The sequence below is a fragment of the Aulonocara sp. 'chitande type north' Nkhata Bay genome, linkage group LG19 (genome assembly GCF_057382095.1).
Source record: "Aulonocara sp. 'chitande type north' Nkhata Bay isolate Kocher_YH1m ecotype deep benthic linkage group LG19, A_spYH_male_GT1.1, whole genome shotgun sequence".
NCBI classification, from domain to species: Eukaryota; Metazoa; Chordata; class Actinopteri; order Cichliformes; family Cichlidae; genus Aulonocara; species Aulonocara sp. 'chitande type north' Nkhata Bay.
The window spans coordinates 23,790,638-23,810,210 of record NC_141362.1 but is presented as its reverse complement, the minus strand read 5'-3'; positions in this window follow the sequence as shown (position 1 = coordinate 23,810,210).

Below are 19,573 nucleotides of genomic sequence, written 5' to 3'. Positions count from 1 at the left end.
CACACTTCTCTGCCACTTCTGCCTTTCTCATGCAAAACCACAGCTCCTCTCTTGGCACCCTATCATCTGCTTTCTTTAGATCCACAAACACACAGTGTCACAGATTCTGACCTTCTCTATACTTCGCCATCAACACTCTCAAAGCAAACACTGGATCTGTAGTGCTCATGGATAGAATAGAATAGAATGCTTTTCAATTTTTCACATGAATGAAAATACTTTTCAACTAAAAACACAGTTTAAAAGAATAATGTGGACATTTGTAAATGAAAACGTGACACTTTATTCAGATATATGACTACATTTCAGGCCAGAAAAGCAGCTTCGGTGGTTATCTAAGTTTTCAATAACAATGTGCATCATTGTTCTGATAAGCATTAGCGCTCATGAAATGTTTTCCCCGTATCTACTGAAGCTGTTGGCTTAGGTCACGTCTTTAGCTGGACAGAATTTGTAAGTAGGAGTCCTGAGTTGGATTGTTTTGTTATGTACAAATCAATACATTTGTTTTGGTTATTTGGTTTGTGGACAAAAAAAAGAGAATCACTGCTTAAATATTTTCCTAAATCAATATATTTGTAAATCAACTGGGTTCACCCTTGTATTCCAGCATGCACTCAAAACAAGCAGCAGTGCCCGGACTTGAACAACACCCATAATGAGCCAGATATACTATAAAGTGCCGCTCTGAGCCCTCAGAAGACACGAACAAGCACACAAAAAGCAGTATTTTATAACAGACTTGAAACCTGAATCATCCACTCGCATTCATCCTCATTATATAACAACCGTTCGATATATAGGTCTGGATTCTTTGTGTCAATGTGGATCCTGTCGGTTGCCTAGAAATGAGTGAAATTCTAAGTTTTGTGCACCATCTTTTATATCAGCTGATCTTTGTTTAGCTTGTTTGTTTAGCTGCTAGACTCCTGAGATTTTATCAGCAGCTCCACAAGCTGTTCACAAACCAAATAACCAAAACAAATGTATTGATTTGTACATAACAAAACAATCCAAAACTAATATATATATATATATATATATATATATATATATATATATATATATATATATATATATATATATATATATATATCAGTATGAGGGGAATGAGACACAGGAGAAAGAATCAGAAAATTACAAAAGAAAGCTAACCTTTAAAATAAAACAGGAAGTCACTGAAACACAAGCCTGGACAAGCTTAACTTCAACCCTTATTATCATAAAGGGGCGATCGTGGCTCAAGAGTTGGGAGTTTGCCTTGTAATCGGAAGGTTGCCGGTTCGAGCCCCGGCTTGGACAGTCTCGGTCGTTGTGTCCTTGGGCAAGACACTTCACCCATTGCCTACTGGTGGTGGTCAGAGGGCCCGGTGGTGCCTGTGTCCGGCAGCCTCGCCTCTGTCAGTGCGCCCCAGGGTGGCTGTGGCTACAATGTAGCTGCCATCACCAGTGTGTGTGTGTGAATGGGTGGATGACTGGATATGTAAAGCGCTTTGGGGTCCTTAGGGACTAGTAAAGCGCTATATAAATACAGGCCATTTACCATTTATCATATAAAGCAAAACAATGACTCAAATACTTAGTAATAATATCACAAGAGGTAAAACTTACAGTCTACTAGACTAATAAATAAACCCCCCAAATCCCCCAAAACAAACACAAAAATCAAAACTTCAAACACTAGAGTACCAGCAAAAAACAAAGAGAAACCAGGAAAGTAACGATCCCAAAGGTCAGTGTCACAATAAAAAAAATTATCATTTGAAACTGGAATAAAAAAAAAAACTAGTCTAAAACTCGAAAACGTAACCAAACCCCGAGAACATGACATGTTCCATAGCCCGGCTGCCCTTTCAGAACAACTGTACAGTCAATGAGAGTCTGAAAGACAAGTCGGCAGCTCAGTTTCAGTGAAGACTGATCATTTGATTGTTGCGGTTTTGTCTGTAGGGTCTTTACCTTACAATCTAAAGTGACTGAGGTGTTTGAATGGCTGTAACTTACCTGGGTAGCAGCATTGACTAATTCATTACCAGTCATTCATTTGTCACAAGTAAGCAGCCAACCCTGTACTTCCTGGTAACACTTGGGCACCAGCCATATGAAAACAGCACAATCACTTTTTTTTTTGTTCCTTTTGGGATTACCACAGATGATCATCTGTCTCTATCTCACTCTGTCCCTCTTCTGTCATACCAACTCTCTGCATTTCCTTCTTCACTCCATCCATGAATCTTCTCTTTGGTCCTTTCCTCCTCCCTTGCCGCTCCTTATTCAATCTTTTTCAATACATCTACTATCCCTCCTCTGCACATGCCAGAAATTTGAGCTTTGCTTTTACTAACTTTGTCTCCAAACCACTCAAGCTGAGCTGTTCATCTGATGTACTCATTTCTAAACTGTCCATCCTGGTCACTACCAATGGAAGTTTTAACATCTTCAGCTCTGCCACCTCCAGCTCGGCCCATCTTTTTGTCAGTGCCTCTAAACCATATATCATAGCAGGTCTCTCTACCATCTTTTAAACTTTCCCTTTCACTCTACCTACTATCCTGTCACAAATAACCCCTGTCCCTCGTCTCCAACAACTCCACCCTGCCTGCACTCGCTACTTCACCTCTCCTCTGCACTGTCTGTTGCTTGGATGGTTGACCCCAGGTATTCAAACTCATCCACCTTCACTGTTAAACCTGTCTCTCTCTCTCTCACACACATATTCTGTCTTGCTTCTATTGACTTTCATTCCTCTTTTCTCCAGAGCATACTTCCACCTCTCCATGCTCTCTTCCACCTGCTCTCTACTCTCACTACAGATCACAATGTCACCTGCAAAGATAATAGTCCACGGAGACTCCTGCCTGAACTCATCTGTTCATCTGTCCATCACCATCACAAAGAAGAAGGCGCTCAGAGCAGATCCCTGATGTAATTCCCAACCTTGAACCCATCTGTCATTCCTACCACACACCTCACCACTGTCTTGCAGTCCACTAACAAGTCCTGCAGCACCCTTACACACTTCTCTGCCACTTCTGCCTTTCTCATGCAAAACCACAGCTCCTCTCTTGGCACCCTATCATCTGCTTTCTTTAGATCCACAAACACACAGTGTCACAGATTCTGACCTTCTCTATACTTCGCCATCAACACTCTCAAAGCAAACACTGGATCTGTAGTGCTCATGGATAGAATAGAATAGAATGCTTTTCAATTTTTCATATGAATGAAAATACTTTTCAACTAAAAACACAGTTTAAAAGAATAATGTGGACATTTGTAAATGAAAACGTGACACTTTATTCAGATATATGACTACATTTCAGGCCAGAAAAGCAGCTTCGGTGGTTATCTAAGTTTTCAATAACAATGTGCATCATTGTTCTGATAAGCATTAGCGCTCATGAAATGTTTTCCCCGTATCTACTGAAGCTGTTGGCTTAGGTCACGTCTTTAGCTGGACAGAATTTGTAAGTAGGAGTCCTGAGTTGGATTGTTTTGTTATGTACAAATCAATACATTTGTTTTGGTTATTTGGTTTGTGAACAGCTTGTGGAGCTGCTGATAAAATCTCAGGAGTCTAGCAGCTAAACAAACAAGCTAAACAAAGATCAGCTGATATAAAAGATGGTGCACAAAACTTAGAATTTCACTCATTTCTAGGCAACCGACAGGATCCACATTGACACAAAGAATCCAGACCTATATATCGAACGGTTGTTATATAATGAGGATGAATGCGAGTGGATGATTCAGGTTTCAAGTCTGTTATAAAATACTGCTTTTTGTGTGCTTGTTCGTGTCTTCTGAGGGCTCAGAGCGGCACTTTATAGTATATCTGGCTCATTATGGGGGTTGTTCAAGTCCGGGCACTGCTGCTTGTTTTGAGTGCATGCTGGGAATACAAGGGTGAACCCAGTTGATTTAGAAATATATTGATTTAGGAAAATATTTAAGCAGTGATTCTCTTTTTTTTGTCCTCGGCTTCAAATGTTTGCTTTCACATGGTGATTTGTATATGAATGCTCATGAGAAATCATATGTATGTCAGCCTTTGGGCACGAGTCTGCGCACTAACGGGTGCCGCAGGCCTGTGACTATATTCGATCTGCATAACTGTGGGATAATTAACATCTTCACCTGGCTCCTGGTTTGTTCGTTTAAAAAGCCTAATTAATCACAGGGACAACGTTGAGACTGGAGTCAGTGCCGTCGAGCGTGAAATTACCTTTCTCAGAGACTGGGCTCAAACGTCCATAAACAGTGATCCTTCCAGCCTACCCTCTGTACCAGACTCTGACATTCTTTATCTTACAATGTACATGGCCTTGGAAGGAGGGAGCGGGGTGAACAAGAGGAGGAAAGGACAGCAGAGGTGGGAAACAATGCTGATGAATAAAAACGAAGCTAGAAGGAAAAAGAGTTTTCTTTTGTGATATCCCACTGCGCAGGCAGACGGATAGTCCTGCTCCGCTGCGTAAAAATAAAATTAGCTGGTGGGCCAGGTATGTGGAACACCTACTCGGAGTGAGCTCTTTGGCCGAATCGATAACTCTGAACTCTCCAACATGAAAGCAGTGAGAAACTCTTTACATCAATAGGCGTGCGCTATCATATCCCACTGCTGATGTTGAGTACAGCAGTAGCCGTTCTGGGAGTCGCTTGTATGAATCATTCAAGACACCCACTCTCCTAACCTCTCCCTCTCTACCTACCTGCCCACCCGGCACCCCCTCGCCCACCATGAGCCGCCGTCAGCATCAACTGTCTTTGTACTTAACCTCACACATCACAGCTAACTCGTATATCAATGTTTTGTTGAGACAGCAGAGAAGTGATGCATGCCTATTTCTGGCTCAGTAGGAGTAGATGATAGCTCCTGTGTGTGTGTGTGTGTGTGTGTGTGTGTGTGTGTGTGTGTGTGTCTGTGTGTAAGGGAGGCATGTTGCTCAAAGTGATGGAGATGTATGCTTCATGAACACTGTGGAAGTGCTATCTGTGTATTCAGATCTTTGACGCTAAAGCATGGAGACACAGACAGACACATACAATAACAAATAATGACAATGACAAGCGTCAGTGTGACAACATCCTTTAAGGAGATGGATATGACCATAACATACATGTCTGCCAACAATTCAAGGTTAGAATAAGTGTTAGCTGTAGAGTATGCCTCTTACTGGATTGCTAGGGCTAATGGCTAAAGATATGATTGATATATCAGATAATATTAATAGTTTAGTGTCAGAATTTGGCTTAAAAATAAAATGAAAGCATGGATCCACCCTGCCTTGTAACAGCGGTTCACGTCGCTGCTGCTGCTGCTGCTGGTATAATGGTGAAGGGATATTTTCTTGGCATTCTCTGGGCCCTTTAATACCAACTGGGTGCTATTAAAATGCCACGGCCTACCTGAGTATTACTGCTGACCATCTCTATTCCTTTATGACCACATCTTCTGACGGCTGCTTCCGGCAGGATAATGCGTCGTATCATAAACCTCATATTACCTCAAACTGATTTCTTGAACATGATAATGAGTTCACTGTGTTCAGATGGCCTCCACAGTTGTCACATCTCAGTCTAACAGAGCACCTTTGGGATTTGGTGGAACAGGAAATTCATGTTATGCAGCTGAAAAATCTGCAGCAATTGTGTAATGTTATCACATCAATATGGACCGGAATCTCTGAGGAATGGTTGCAGCACTTTGTTGAACCTGTGGCACAAAGAATTAAGAAAATTTTGATCTCCAAAGTGGGGTCCAACTTGATACTAACAAGGTGTACCTAATGAAGTGGCTGGTAAGTGTATGTTGCTTCTGTATACCACTACAAGGGATTTTAGATCAAAGGGTGAGGATGAAGTTAAAGTGCAGATATTCAGCTTTAATCCAAGCAGTATACCCAAAGAATAGGATTGCACTGTTATGGAACAAAGCCCCACATTTTCAGAAACTCACAAGTAACTGCATCAACTAACATAATTGTAAACATAAGAATTGTTTTTTCATACTTGGATGACAATCTGTTGCACTCTATGACTGCCTGAAGCCTAGAACCCACAGACATCTCCAAATGCTGCGTTTCCTCCAGTGAGATTCGCTGCCACTGAAGCCGCCTCCAGCTGCTGCGCTTGTGCGGCTCTGTCTGCGTTCAGTTTTGTCTTCAACAACTGAAAGCTGGCAGTGTTGGGTTGAGATTAGGTGAATGACTTGACCATGGAAGAATATTATTTTCCTTTGCTTTGAGACACCCTTGGGTTGCTTTTGCAGTATGGCTTTGCAGCATTTGGCTGAGCTGAGAGTATAGCACTGTACACTTCAGAATCCATCCTGCTACCCCTATCAGCAGTCACATCATCAACCCGTGTAACCTGGTTCCACTGGCAACCATAAATAGCCGTGCCATAACAGTGCCTCCACAATATTTGACGGATGATGTGGTATGCCGCTAGACTAAGCACCACTGCCTGCAGCCCTTTGATGCTCCTCTGCCACATGTGCAACAGACAACGCTGAGTGTGTAGTAAACATTGGTGCTGCAGCCGATCTCCTGGACAAATTATGTGTTGATGCCATTTCTAAGTTACACAAAAACCGATACAGACATGGTCATATCTCTTGCAGACCAATACACCGGTCAAGCTCCAGTTAGTTATTGAACATTTCAAAAAAATGTGAGATTTGAGTTGCTATCCTAATGCAACAAAAGGGCAAGATGCATTTAGTGAGATCAAAATCACTGGGAAGTTGCAATGTGTATGTTTTTAAAGTAAGAAACAAAATTATGTTCTGGTGTTTAACATATTTTGAGATTTTTCTGTGTGAATGAATATCGACATATGCAGACTTTTTCTATTAACTACGTCATTTAAGCTGGACCACCGCCTTCTGGCAGTGAGAATACATCTGTTGCCAAGTCAGAGCTCAAGTGTGTATGTGCAGCTGCATATGCGATGCAACAATAACGTGAAGTGATGATGTGGGGTGATTTTATTCTAATTTTCACATTGTATGTAAATTTCAGACATTTAAAGGTGTCAATATGCTTTAGGCAGACTGCTTTTGGATTGTCAAGGACTACCTGAGCCACATGCTCTGAAACTTTTCCAATAATTGCATTGAGGGTTCAGTTTGCTTGCCAATTTTTGTATCTTTCCAAAGCCAAAATTATACTACAATCACACCCACACTGCAGCAATTTGCCAGTTTTCACAATTACAGAATGTTAGAAAGGCACTTTTTAAGTACCAGGGGATTGTCGTCTTGCTGTTTGGCATTCAAAAGTTATTAGACCCCCTACAATGAAAACTGGAGATTGAGGAAAATATTAAAGAACAACCTTGTTTTTAAAAACTTGGGACTCTGCGTAAAATCAAAAACAGGACGCAATCATTTGCAATTATTTTAATGCAGAAACAAAGATGTCATACTGAATGTTGAATCTAAAAAATTGGTTGTTTGTTGAGTGATTTTAGCTGATGGACCACAGAAGAGTTTTTCACTTCATCCCAACTCGTGCCCAGAGCAGCCAGTGTTTCTGTCTTTTTTTGTATATGTTTTATTTATTTATTTATTTTGCTTTGCATGGTAGTTTTGACAAATTATTCACCAAGAGTGGTTTTTAAGTATTACTGAGCCCATGCAGTAATTTCCACTACAGTGTCTTCTTCAACAGGTTTGACCAGCCCACAACCCCCCCACCCTCACCCTCACCTTCACTACAGAGTCCTCTCCCCACTCTCCTGCCTCCCTCGCTTCCCCCCCTTCCTGACACCATGACACCCCCCTCCTCCAATCCCTCTCTCAGCAGCAAGACATCTCCCCCCCTCCCCTCCTCCCAAACATCTCCCAGTGTCACAGTGGATCAGGTCAGGAGGCAACTGAGGAAGCTTCGCCCCAGAAAGGCAGCAGGCCCAGACAAGGTGTGTCCTAGGATGCTTAAGGCGTGTGCTGCTGAACTTGGGGAGCCTCTACAACGAGTCTTCAATCTCAGTCTGCGACTGGGGAGAGTGCCCGCCCTATGGAAGACATCCTGCATCGTCCCGGTCCCTAAAAGGAACCGGCCCAATGAGCTGAATGACTTCCGACCGGTGGCACTGACGTCACATCTTATGAAGACTCTAGAGCGGCTCTTCCTCAACTTCCTCCGACCACAGGTACAACATGCCCAGGACCCACTACAGTTTGCATACAAGGCGGGTGTCGGAGTGGAGGATGCCATCCTGTACCTCCTACACAGAGCCCACTCACACCTGGATGAGGGAAAAGGCACGGTCAGGATCCTGTTTCTTGACTTTTCCAGTGCCTTTAATACCATCCGGCCCTGTATGCTTCAGGAAAAACTGAACAGGATGGAGGTGGACCCCTGCCTGGTGGCTTGGATCTCCGACTACCTCACCGACAGACCACAGTACGTCAGGCTGAAGGACATCACGTCTGACACTGTGGTCAGCAGCACAGGAGCACCACAGGGAACTGTGCTGTCCCCTCTTCTCTTCACCCTGTACACCTCTGACTTCTGCTACAACTCTGAATTATGCCATATTCAGAAGTTTGCAGATGACACGGCCATCATGGGGTGTATCTGGGATGATCAGGAAGAGGAGTACAGAAGTCTGGTGAGGAACTTTGTCGCATGGAGTCACACAAACCACCTGCAACTCAACACCTCAAAGACTAAGGAACTGGTTGTGGACTTCGGGAGGTCCAGAGAAGGTCCACTGCCGGTTCAGATAGAGGGGGAGGAGGTGGAGGTGGTCAACAAGTACAAGTACCTCGGGCTGTGGGTGGACAATAAACTGGACTGGTCATGCAACACAGAGCACCTGTATAAAAAAGCCCAAAGCCGACTGTACTTCCTCAGGAGGCTGAGGTCTTTTAACATCTGCAGGAAGCTCCTGAGGATGTTTTACCAGTCAGTGGTTGCTGGAGTACTTTTCTATGCTGTGGTGTGCTGGGGGAGCAGCACAGCAAAGAGGGACTCATCCAGGCTGGAGAAACTGATCAGGAAGGCTAGCTCTGTGGTCGGCATGAAGCTGGACACTCTGGTGACAGTGGCAGAGAAAAGGACATTAAAGAAACTGATGGACATTATGAACAATGCTGGGCATCCTCTGCACACGGCCATAAACAATCAGAAGAGTCTGTTCAGTGACAGGTTGCTTCTCCCCAAGACAAGAACTAACAGACTTAAAAACTCCTTTGTCCCACACGCCATCAAACTGTTTAACTCCTCTCTGGAGGGGAGAGGGAGGGGAAACAGGAGGACAAAGGAGGGGGGAACAACTAAGCTGTAGTGCCTCTTTACCTCACTGTACAATACCTTGTGCGATACTTTTTGTAAATAGTCAACAGTACAATAGACTCAATACTTGAAATGTGCAATTCACTTGTATTTTTATTTTTTATTCCTATTTATTCTATTTATCCCCTTTGTATATTTTATTTGTCTCTGTATATATATATATATATATATATATATATATATATATATATATATATATATATATATATATATATATATATATATATATATATATATATATATAACAATTCTGTAACTGTAACTTCGGTCGTTGCTGTGCTTTTTTTGGAAGTCGAATTTCCCAGAGGAACCCACCCGAGGGATTAATAAAGTTCTATCTTATCTTATCTTAGAGTCATGTCTAGTTTTGAAACAGCTGCCTGCCTCTGGGTCTGTAAATCACAGCCATTCAGTACTGTCGCTGCCCTTGCATGGAAGCCAGTTTCCACCATTAAAGAAAAAAGTATCCATAATATAAATTTCAACTTGTTAATTCAAAGTTTTGAGAAAAGCAACTCAAAATTTTGAGTTAGCTCTGCCAATCATCTACATGGAATGCGCGCTCAAAACCGGATTGCAACAAACTGGTGCTTTCCAGAGTACGTTTTCTGATAGTAACAGCATGTGATTCAGCTGGATTTCATCATTTGTAAAGCCACGCTGAAAATAATCAGCAATTTGAGCATTCATGACCAGTGTTGGTCAAGTTACTTGAAAAAAGTAATCAGTAACTAATTACTGATTACTTCCGCAAAAAAGTAATCCCATTACTTTACTGATTACTTATTTTCAAAAGTAATTAATTACTTAGTTACTTAGTTACTTTTTAAAAACACGATTTACAACCTGAAGAGATGATAAAGCGATAGATCTTTCAGCCCAATTCTACTTTTTCTACATAATCCATCATACAAAATGTAATCAAATGGAAAAGTCTCTTTTTTAAACTTGTTTTAACAGTTTTAATCTTTTAACTTTATGCATCAAGCAAAAATTTAATTATATGCAACATTCTCTGACTTGAATAAATTAGTTTAACATTTAAACCTATTTTCTACACATTCCAGCACATAAAATAAAATATTTTTTGTGATTTTTTTTAGATTACAGTAACGCGTTACAAGTAACGCGTTACTGCCCATCTCTGTTCATGACTGGCTGTAATACTGGTAGCTTAGCTGTAGCATTTGTAGCTGAGGGCTTCAGCTTCCGGGTAACAAGGAAACGACATCATTCACGTAGATTATTGATTGGCAGCGCTAACTTGAAATTTCAAATTATTAACTCAAAATTTTTAGATAAAGTAAGTCAAAATTGCAAGCTATTTTTCTCAAAATTTCAAGTTAATAAGTCTAAATTTCGAGTTATGGATACTTTTTTTTTTTTTAGTGGCAGAAATCGAATTTCCCAGAGGAACCCACCCGAGGGATTAATAAAGTTCTATCTAATCTAATCTAATCTAGAAACAGGCTTCCATACCCTTGCCCTTTGCATACAGAGATTTCTTTCTTTTAATTTATGATGTGCTGTAAATGGTGTCCTTACCAGCTTTTCCCGTCTTTTGTTGCTCATGTCTCAGTTTGTTTAAAATGCAAACTGATCAGAAATTTAAAAGAAAACAAAACAGGATTTCTCAGTTTCAACATCTGATATGTTGTCTGTGAGCCATTTTCTGTCAAACAAAGGCTTTAAATGATTTACAAATTATTGTCTTTTATAAATATTTTGCACAGAATCATACCTTTCTTTGGAAACGTGTTGCATAGCGTGGGCTGAAATCAGAAGTGGACTGCTTTTTTCTTGAGCATCCTTTTCTATCAAGTAATTGGGCATGTTATTGTATTTTTTATTTATTTTTGAGTCAATAGCGGAGAGATAACAGGAGGCAAGGGAATGGAGAAGCAGGGAATAATTTGGAACGAAGACCCTCTGGCTGGGTTCAGCTAAAGCAGATGTAGCATAAGATCACTCAAGATCTTGTACTGGTGCCTTAGGAGTCACCAGTGCACCCCATAATGATCTGTTAGTATAATGTAAATAGCATTAACCATAAACTAACTGTATTCTAAGATATGACTGTATTATCTGTTACATAACCATCTCAATTTTTCTGTGCAAAATATGTGAAATATGTAGACTCTTAAAGCTGCCAGGAGTATAGAAATGAAAAACACACAACTGCCAAATAAGGCACATTTCAACACAAGCACACACACAGTTTCTGGTGGATATTTGCAGATAGACAGTGGAAAACACCGCTTTAGGTCAGAGGGGACTAACATTCCAATCTTCTGTACAAATCTGTGAGCAGGGTCCTGTGGGAACTGGCACACATAATTAATTTGGTTTCATAAACTTCTGTTACCACATACTGGGGGACTGGGAGCTTAGAGTAAACAAATATTGAAATTATTACATCCAGATGTTGTAATTCCCAGGTAATCCACATGGAAAAATCCTGTGTATGTGTCTAAATCTCTGTATGTGTTAATATATATATACATATATATATATATTATATATATATAGTTAGGCGTGTGCTCATGCAAGTGTGACTTATTTTTTTGTATGTGTGTGTCTGTTTTTTGTGAAGAAAGAAGGCAGACGTCTGCTGCTGCTCAGTTCCCAGGGAAATCAGAAGGCACAGCGAGGGGGTGGGAGAAAGAGGGGTGTGTTGGAGGAGGGGGTGGTGGCTGCAAATAAATAATTTTCTTGAGGAAGGGTGGGGAGTGGGAAGAAGAATTAGGAAAGACGAGGGGAGATGCAGCGAGAACGAAAAGGAAGAAGAAAGGCAGAGTTTCAGGGAATAAAATGTTGACGCCAGGCTGCTCGCTGGCAGCTGACAGACAGAGAATGTGGCCTGGTTTCTGGGTTGCAATCAAATCCCTATAAACAGAGTGATCATTCACTCTGCCTAAATTCTACTGCATTACTGCCAGCCAGCGAGGACACACACTAGTGCTTGCTCACACAGACACACACTTGCAGTTTTTGACAACAAAAAGGTAGGGGTTTTTTTCAGCAGGGTTTGTGGTTTATGTATGCAGGAAGTCTTTGCATACATATCACAAAAATAAACAAATGCACTGCCACAGAACAAACAGTGAAAAGTGGCAAGCGGAGGAAGGAAAATACGGGAAGAGACAGTAAGGTGTTTGGACAGATTAGATTTAAATCCCTAAGCTCCCTTGGGGGTCAAGAGTGCCTCAGTACGTCTGATGTTTATGAAGGTTTCGCTGTCTGGAGCAGTGCGAGCTTTCAGAGGTGATGTAGGAGTCGTGACTTTGTTGTTGGTGGTGTTTATTAAGCTGCTTAGCAATATAATTTTCAAGGAAATATTCAAAACTTTGTAGACAAGCAGTTCGGAAAAACAGGATAAGTGGAGAACTTTTGCACCTCAAGGAAAGAATTCACCATTTGATCTTCGTAAGAAGCGTTAGACACCTGAGTCGGTATCTGCAAGCCAGCTCAGAAACAACCACGTTTGCTTCTCCGTTTGCACAGTCACAATAAAAAAAAAAAAAAATCATTGGCCTGTGCGTCAGAGCTGATCAAGAATTTCTTCCATCTCAGTCTTGACCAATAAGCAGGGAGCTTACCTGTGCACTTACTCCCCTCAGCGGGAGAATCAGCGAGCATGGAAACACCAAGTCAGGGAAAAGAAAAACTCTCATTGACTTCACGTGCTTCTTAATGCCTCTGCCTCAAGGTTCTGCTGTTCTCAAGCAGCTGCTCACTTTGTTCGCAGAAGCCGATGAAGCGTCTGGATTGTGAGGTAATGAGGTTTTTGTGCCACAGGTAGATGCAAATCTAGGTCTGTACTTTTGTTCTTGCAGAAAATAGAAAAGAAGGAGTTAAAGGGCTCACTCGCTGATTGATAGCAGCGGGTTTGGATAATTTTGAAGACCGAATCATGTAGAGGACGTGTGTAGGTCTGACTGATAAGATAATCCTTTATTTAACACACAATGGACAAAAAATCATGACATTTTATTTTTTCTAACTAATTTAAAACAATAACTGTGCATTACATAAGAGAGCGTTCCCATTTGATAGGAGTGAATATGACTTTATTCAATATCAAATTCTCATTAAAAAAAAAATCTAATCAGCCAATTGCGTGACAGCAACTGTTCTGTTTCAGTGGGACTGGTTTGGGGGCTGCTTTTTCTTTTTTCTGTCTGTGTTTCCCTCATCTGGTTCCCTGGTGGAGTTATCAGATGGCTTGGTGTTACTCTCTGCTCAAGCTGCTCCTCCCGCACCTGTTTTGAGTGGTGCAATCAGGCGTTGAGCACATTAACTTTGAAGGGTACTAGAGCAGGGCGATATGGCCAAAAATATTTATCACGATATATATTTGAAAATTTGCGATAACGATATAACTGACGATATAATTGATGCGAGACAAAATACAACTCCACAACATTACTAGCGCAAAAAGACAACCTTCCATTTATTTTCACTTAAACAAGAAGCTGGTTTTTATGTACATTAAAGCTTTATAAAAATGTAACAGTGCAAATGCAAATTCCTTGCTGAAAGTTTAACCAAAAGGCATTTCCAGTAGAAATGGGCTGACATATCCTGAGCATAACCATGTATAATATCCACTGAAGTTAAAAAGAGGTGCTTTGCAACATTAAACTGCAGTGTGCAGTATGTATTTTTCGGACCATAAGGTGCACGGGATTATAAGGCACATTAAGTGAAACAAAGCAGTCAGATAAATCAAACTTTATTAAACTCATTCTTCTTGCTTCCTCCACTTCTGTACCATTGATTCATTAATGTTGAATTCTCTGGCAGCTGCTCTATTCCCATGTTGCTGCAGTATATTAATGACTAACCTCGTATTGTGGATGGATTATCTCAGTTGTTCTCCTGACTGAAGTTTGGTCCGTTTACAGCATCCTGCCATGCGATTGCATTTGTCTCTAACCATGAGGAACCTTCAAGCTAACTTTTATAAGTGGAAAAGTGTTAGTGTTCGTCCTCCAGCTTCACTGTTTATGTTATGCTAACATAGCTGTGTCGCTAGCGATCACGTAGCACATCATTATATACCAGCTAGCCCAACTTCAGTAACCCTACAAACGTCACTGCTGTTTAGTTTCCTGTCTTAATTTATGTTGGAAGTGATAGCAGAGCTGTACGTTTGATTTTTTTTCAGAAATCTCTCAGTCAGAACATGCAATATCATGCTTAGGTAACTAGCGAAACTAGCGAGCTAACTTCCGCTAGCTTCCTGCTAACTTCTAACTCCGTTAAATGTAATAACTTTTGTTTTCATGGATGCCTGGAAGTTAAACTTTATAGTTACACCTGGTAAAGCAGCAATGCTGATCGTTTTATTAAAGATGAAAGAATTTAGACAGTTTTTAACGCTCAGTGATGCTGCAGTGTTCGTTTGACCTGAAGAATACGGAGTTTAGGACCCAGATTACTCCCAGATTTAAGAGCATCTTAGTCCGACAAATATGACAATAACAACGGCCGCTTGCATGTTCTGCAAAAAAATGTGCTTTGTTGTGTATCTGACGGACAAACACCAAACCAGTTCCACATCACGGAAGTTGCACCATTTTTACAAACCAATTCTGGTTCATCTGTTTCACTCAACAATCGGCCATGTGCGTATGAAAACAAAGGCACTGCGCATGCGCGTTTTACTCCCATTCTATCGCGATATTTCATTTTCCTATCGTTGCCTAACATTATACCGGTATTACCGTGAACGGTATAATATGGCCCAGCCCTAAAGGGTACCACATTTCTCTGCCAGGTCGTCATCGGTAACCTGGTGGAAGTCAGGCAACCTTTGTTAGCTGTAAGCGTCAGTACTATTCATTAACTAACTGAGCTGTTGTGTGTTTCCCCCCAGTTGTTTGCCCAGAGTAAAAAAAAAAAATGGAATACAGCACACTGAGAACTTTGGATGCCACAAGCTATTTTTTATCCTTCTCAACCGGTCTCAACAGATGGCCGTCCTTCCCTGAGCCAGGTTCTGCTAGAAGTTTCTTCCTGTTAAAAGGGAATTTTTCCTTCCCACTGTCGCCAAGTGGTTTTTCATAAAGGATCGTTTGATTGTTGGGATTTTCTCTGTATTAACTTAAGGTCTTTACCTTAAAGCACCTTGAGGCAACTGTTGTTGTGATTTGTTGCTGTATAAATAACATGAATTGAATTCTCTCCTGCAAAGGAACGGACTTCCCTGTCTAACCAGCTCTCTGCCCACTCTCCACCTACTCATCTCTGTTTTATCTCCTGAGCTTCTTCTGCTCGACTGTCCCCCCTGAGATTCTTCTGCGTAACAAGTAAAGCTACATTTACGGTCCTGCAGATGTCCACGATTTTGGTCAGACAGATGGGGAGACGGGTTTTCACCCAACTCAGACATGCTCCCGTGCATTCCTGCAAGACCCTCACTGCAGGTTGCTGGAAGTGGATGATGTAAGGGACTGCAAAATGTTGATTGGTTGGCCCTGAATGCGCAGTTCACCGGGAATGGAAGAACCTCAAAAAACCCCTTCAAACATTAAAAAAATAGGCATGAAAAGTTTTTCACGTGTTTCACTTCATGTGTTTCACTTCAGCTCTTTGTTTGTTACAACTTCTCCATGGCTGGCTGACTGACCAACACACAAGCAAGTCTCCCACATACCCGTTGTAGCACATACTTTGTACACTGCCCCCATCTTGCAACAGCGCTCACTGCAGGCAATGGAGCAGACATCGAGCGATCTACCTCTGCTCGACCATAAAACCAGCGTTAGGCAGCCAAACACTCACAAAAGGCAGTCATCAAACACATCATTCTCAAGAACTACATCTAACTCTTTCTGTGCCAGTAGACCACACAGAGTTCCACTCTTCAGTCTGAAAGAGAGACTAAAGAAGTCACTTGGATGAGTGATGAAACATGTATCCCACAGAAAACACAATGTCCAGATAAACAGAATCAAGTTTCTGGGATTTCCTTACCTAGATGATTAAGCAGCATCAAGGCATTCTTCTTCTATTGTCACAATAGAAAAGGCTTTAAGGATGAGCTCTTACCAAATGGCAAACACAGGCTTCACAGCAATCCCCTTTTTATAACGTTAAAATATTGCTTTCAAAGTACACATATCCTTTTTTTTCTTCCAGCATATCTGTGAGCAAGATTGATTGACAGACCCTGGCCTGCTCTTCCCAGCACTGACACCTCCATCATGATGTGAAGTATACATCTGCACTTGTGAAGCAAAAATCCCTGCCATGCACTACAAAAAAACATCATCTTTACAAAAAGCAGCATTTGCAGAAAGAAAGAAAGAACCCCCATCCTTTTCTTCTCTAACTCTGAGTGTTACAGTTTAAAGATAAAGAATTCTGGGTTGTGGATACGGGTGGGTCCATCCGTCTCGCTGTCTTTGGGCGCTGCAATGACAACGCCTCCACTGTCACAGCTGAGAAATGGTTTCCCTCTATTTGCATTTTTATTGATGCTCCAAATTGCAAATAGCTTTCTCCTCCTTCTGTCTTTGTCTTTGCGTTGAGGAGACGGAAAAAAAAATCCTCATTTGTTCAAGCTGGCCCTATATAAATCACTATAGTGAAATGAAGTGATGTGAACTGGACTCATCTCTGAATAAAACATCAGGTGGCAGACAGGGCACACTGGAAGCAGTTTTATCTCTCGAGCTATTTTGAAAATTTTGCTTTTTCAAATGGGTGCAGTGCTTGCTGCTGTATTGTGCCAAGTTGGAGCTAACACTGATGCAAAAAAAAATAAAAAATACACACAGAAACAGGACTTAAGCAGACTGCATTCAGCTTTTCTGCTAACTCATTGTCAAGAACATGTACTATATATTACATACTATACAGGGCTACACAGCAGCTGGTCAGACACATTGATTACCTTGCTATTTTCTGCACAGGTCCAATATGGATTGGACCATTACCCCAGTCACTTTCCTATAGTAACAAACAGCAGTCACTGCACTCTGCGAGAGTGCAATTACTTATCAGTCAGTGAATTACTGTGCATCAGAGTCGCACACCTCTCTCCTTTTTCCCTCTCTCTCTTGTCTCACTTTCTTTCAAAATGAGTGACTGTGAGACGATGAAATTTCATTGTTTATGTATTTATTCATTGTGAAGCAGGGATTACTGACTTTACAAGGTCATTCAAACAGATGAGTGAATACTCTATTGACTGAAATGTAAATACAGGCTCACACTGGGCTCGAGTCACACAGCTAGACATACAGCCGCTGTCTTCATTGTCCTTCATTGTCAGCCAGAGGAGCAAAAGTGTTTTCCTTAAACTGCTGATTAAGTTGCTGCAGCTTCTATCAAGGTCTGGGGATCTTGGGAAATAGGAAACCAGAAAATGAGATGTTGATACCACTCCAGCTACCTCATAAAGTGCAACTTTATGCAATTTCAGGAACACTTAGATGAGTTTATCAGCAACAACTTGTGTTTAATTATGTTTTGCAAGTCCTACCATGCAGTGATGCTAATGTAATGTTTCTGTTTAGGTTGTAGAGCGTTGTTTGCTAGCAGGTTTACCATGTCAGCTTTATAAGACTAAAATGTTAATAATAAAACAGTATGGGGGGATACGCACATCACTGGTGGCGTGAATTTGAGACCGTGTATCTTGGGGTCCATCATTTATTGTACTGAACTCATTGCCTTCACATATGGGTAATAGCGTAGTTAATGATAGTGGCATTGTGGACAGAGAGGAGTCCAACATAGTAAGTTCCCCATGCAACAAAGTGTGACCTACTCCATATCACCACTGTTTCCCGCCCTCTCAGATCATCATCTGCCATTCATCTTACTGTTCCGTCCTCACACCTCATTACTATGGGGAACAGAGCTTTTAGTCGCTCTGCTCCTCGGCTCTGGAACTCTCTTCCTCCTGCACTAAGAAATACTGACTCCCTCTCTACATTCAAGACACAGCTCAAAACACATCTGTTTAAACTGGCTTATTCGCTTTAATGCTGATTTTATTTGTTGTCACACTCTGTTTTGTAATTTTAACTTATTTTTATGACTATTGTTCCTTTTATTAATTGTGTTTTTTGTAAGGTGTCCTTGGGTTTCTGAAAGGCGCCCTCAAATAAAATGTATTATTATTATTATTATTATTATTATTATTATTATTATTATTATTATTAATTCAATGGAAAATTAATGGCATAAATTACCTGTGTCAGTCGATGGGTTTCCTTGGCTTGAAGAAGAAATGCAGTTGCATGTTTATAAATGTCAAGATTCAGGTGACCCTCTCCATCTTCTTGAAATCCACTCTGAAACAGAATAACAAAAACATATCTATTAAAACAGAAATAAACAATTGCATTGATAGGTAGCAATCACCAAACAATATTGCATTCATTAGTTAGCTAGATTCATGCCCATAAGGTACAAGGTAGATGTATTTTTACTGACTGATGTCTTTAATTTGAGCTTTTAAAATGACAACTAAAATGACAAACAAAGCAGTACTTGATAATAGATTAATAAGACTAGCAAAGCACATGGAGAGTTCAGTACAGTATAGTTTAAATTCCTTGATCATGCCTGATCACCCCCAAAATTAAATTACTTGTTTATTGGCCCATTTGTGACATTTCCTGAAAATTTAAAATCTGTCCATAACTTTGAGTTATTTTGCTAACAGTCAGACAAATGCCACCAAAAACATAACCTCCTGAGTTACTAAGAAAAAAAGGTAAAGAAAAGAAAAACAAAAGATAGTTTTAGAAAAAAAAGTAACAGTTAATGTTGTCAGTAGTCTTACTGTTACTTCAGAAATGCAAATAGTTATTTATAACTGATTACTCATTTAAAAAATATACAAAATAACTTACTGATTGGTTTGTATGAAAGTAATTAGTTATGTCAGTTATTTACTGTCGGACAAGTTACTGACAATTTGAAATATGTTATATTTAGTAGTTTCACCTTTAAAAAAAATGACCAATACTGACAATAAAAGTAATATTGACTATAATGCTCCTATTAATGTGAAGATGAGTATTTTTTGTGTGTTTAAATTTTTTTTTGACAGTAACTCTGAACAAATCATGTAATTTTGGTTTGCTTTGCCTAATAGTCATTCTCTTAGGCTACGTCCACACGTACCCGGGTATTTTTGAAAACGCAGATTTTTCTATGCGTTTGCACCTTTCGTCCACACGTAAACGGCGTTTTTGGTCACTGAAAACGGAGATTTTTAAAAACTCCGGCCAGGGTGGATATTT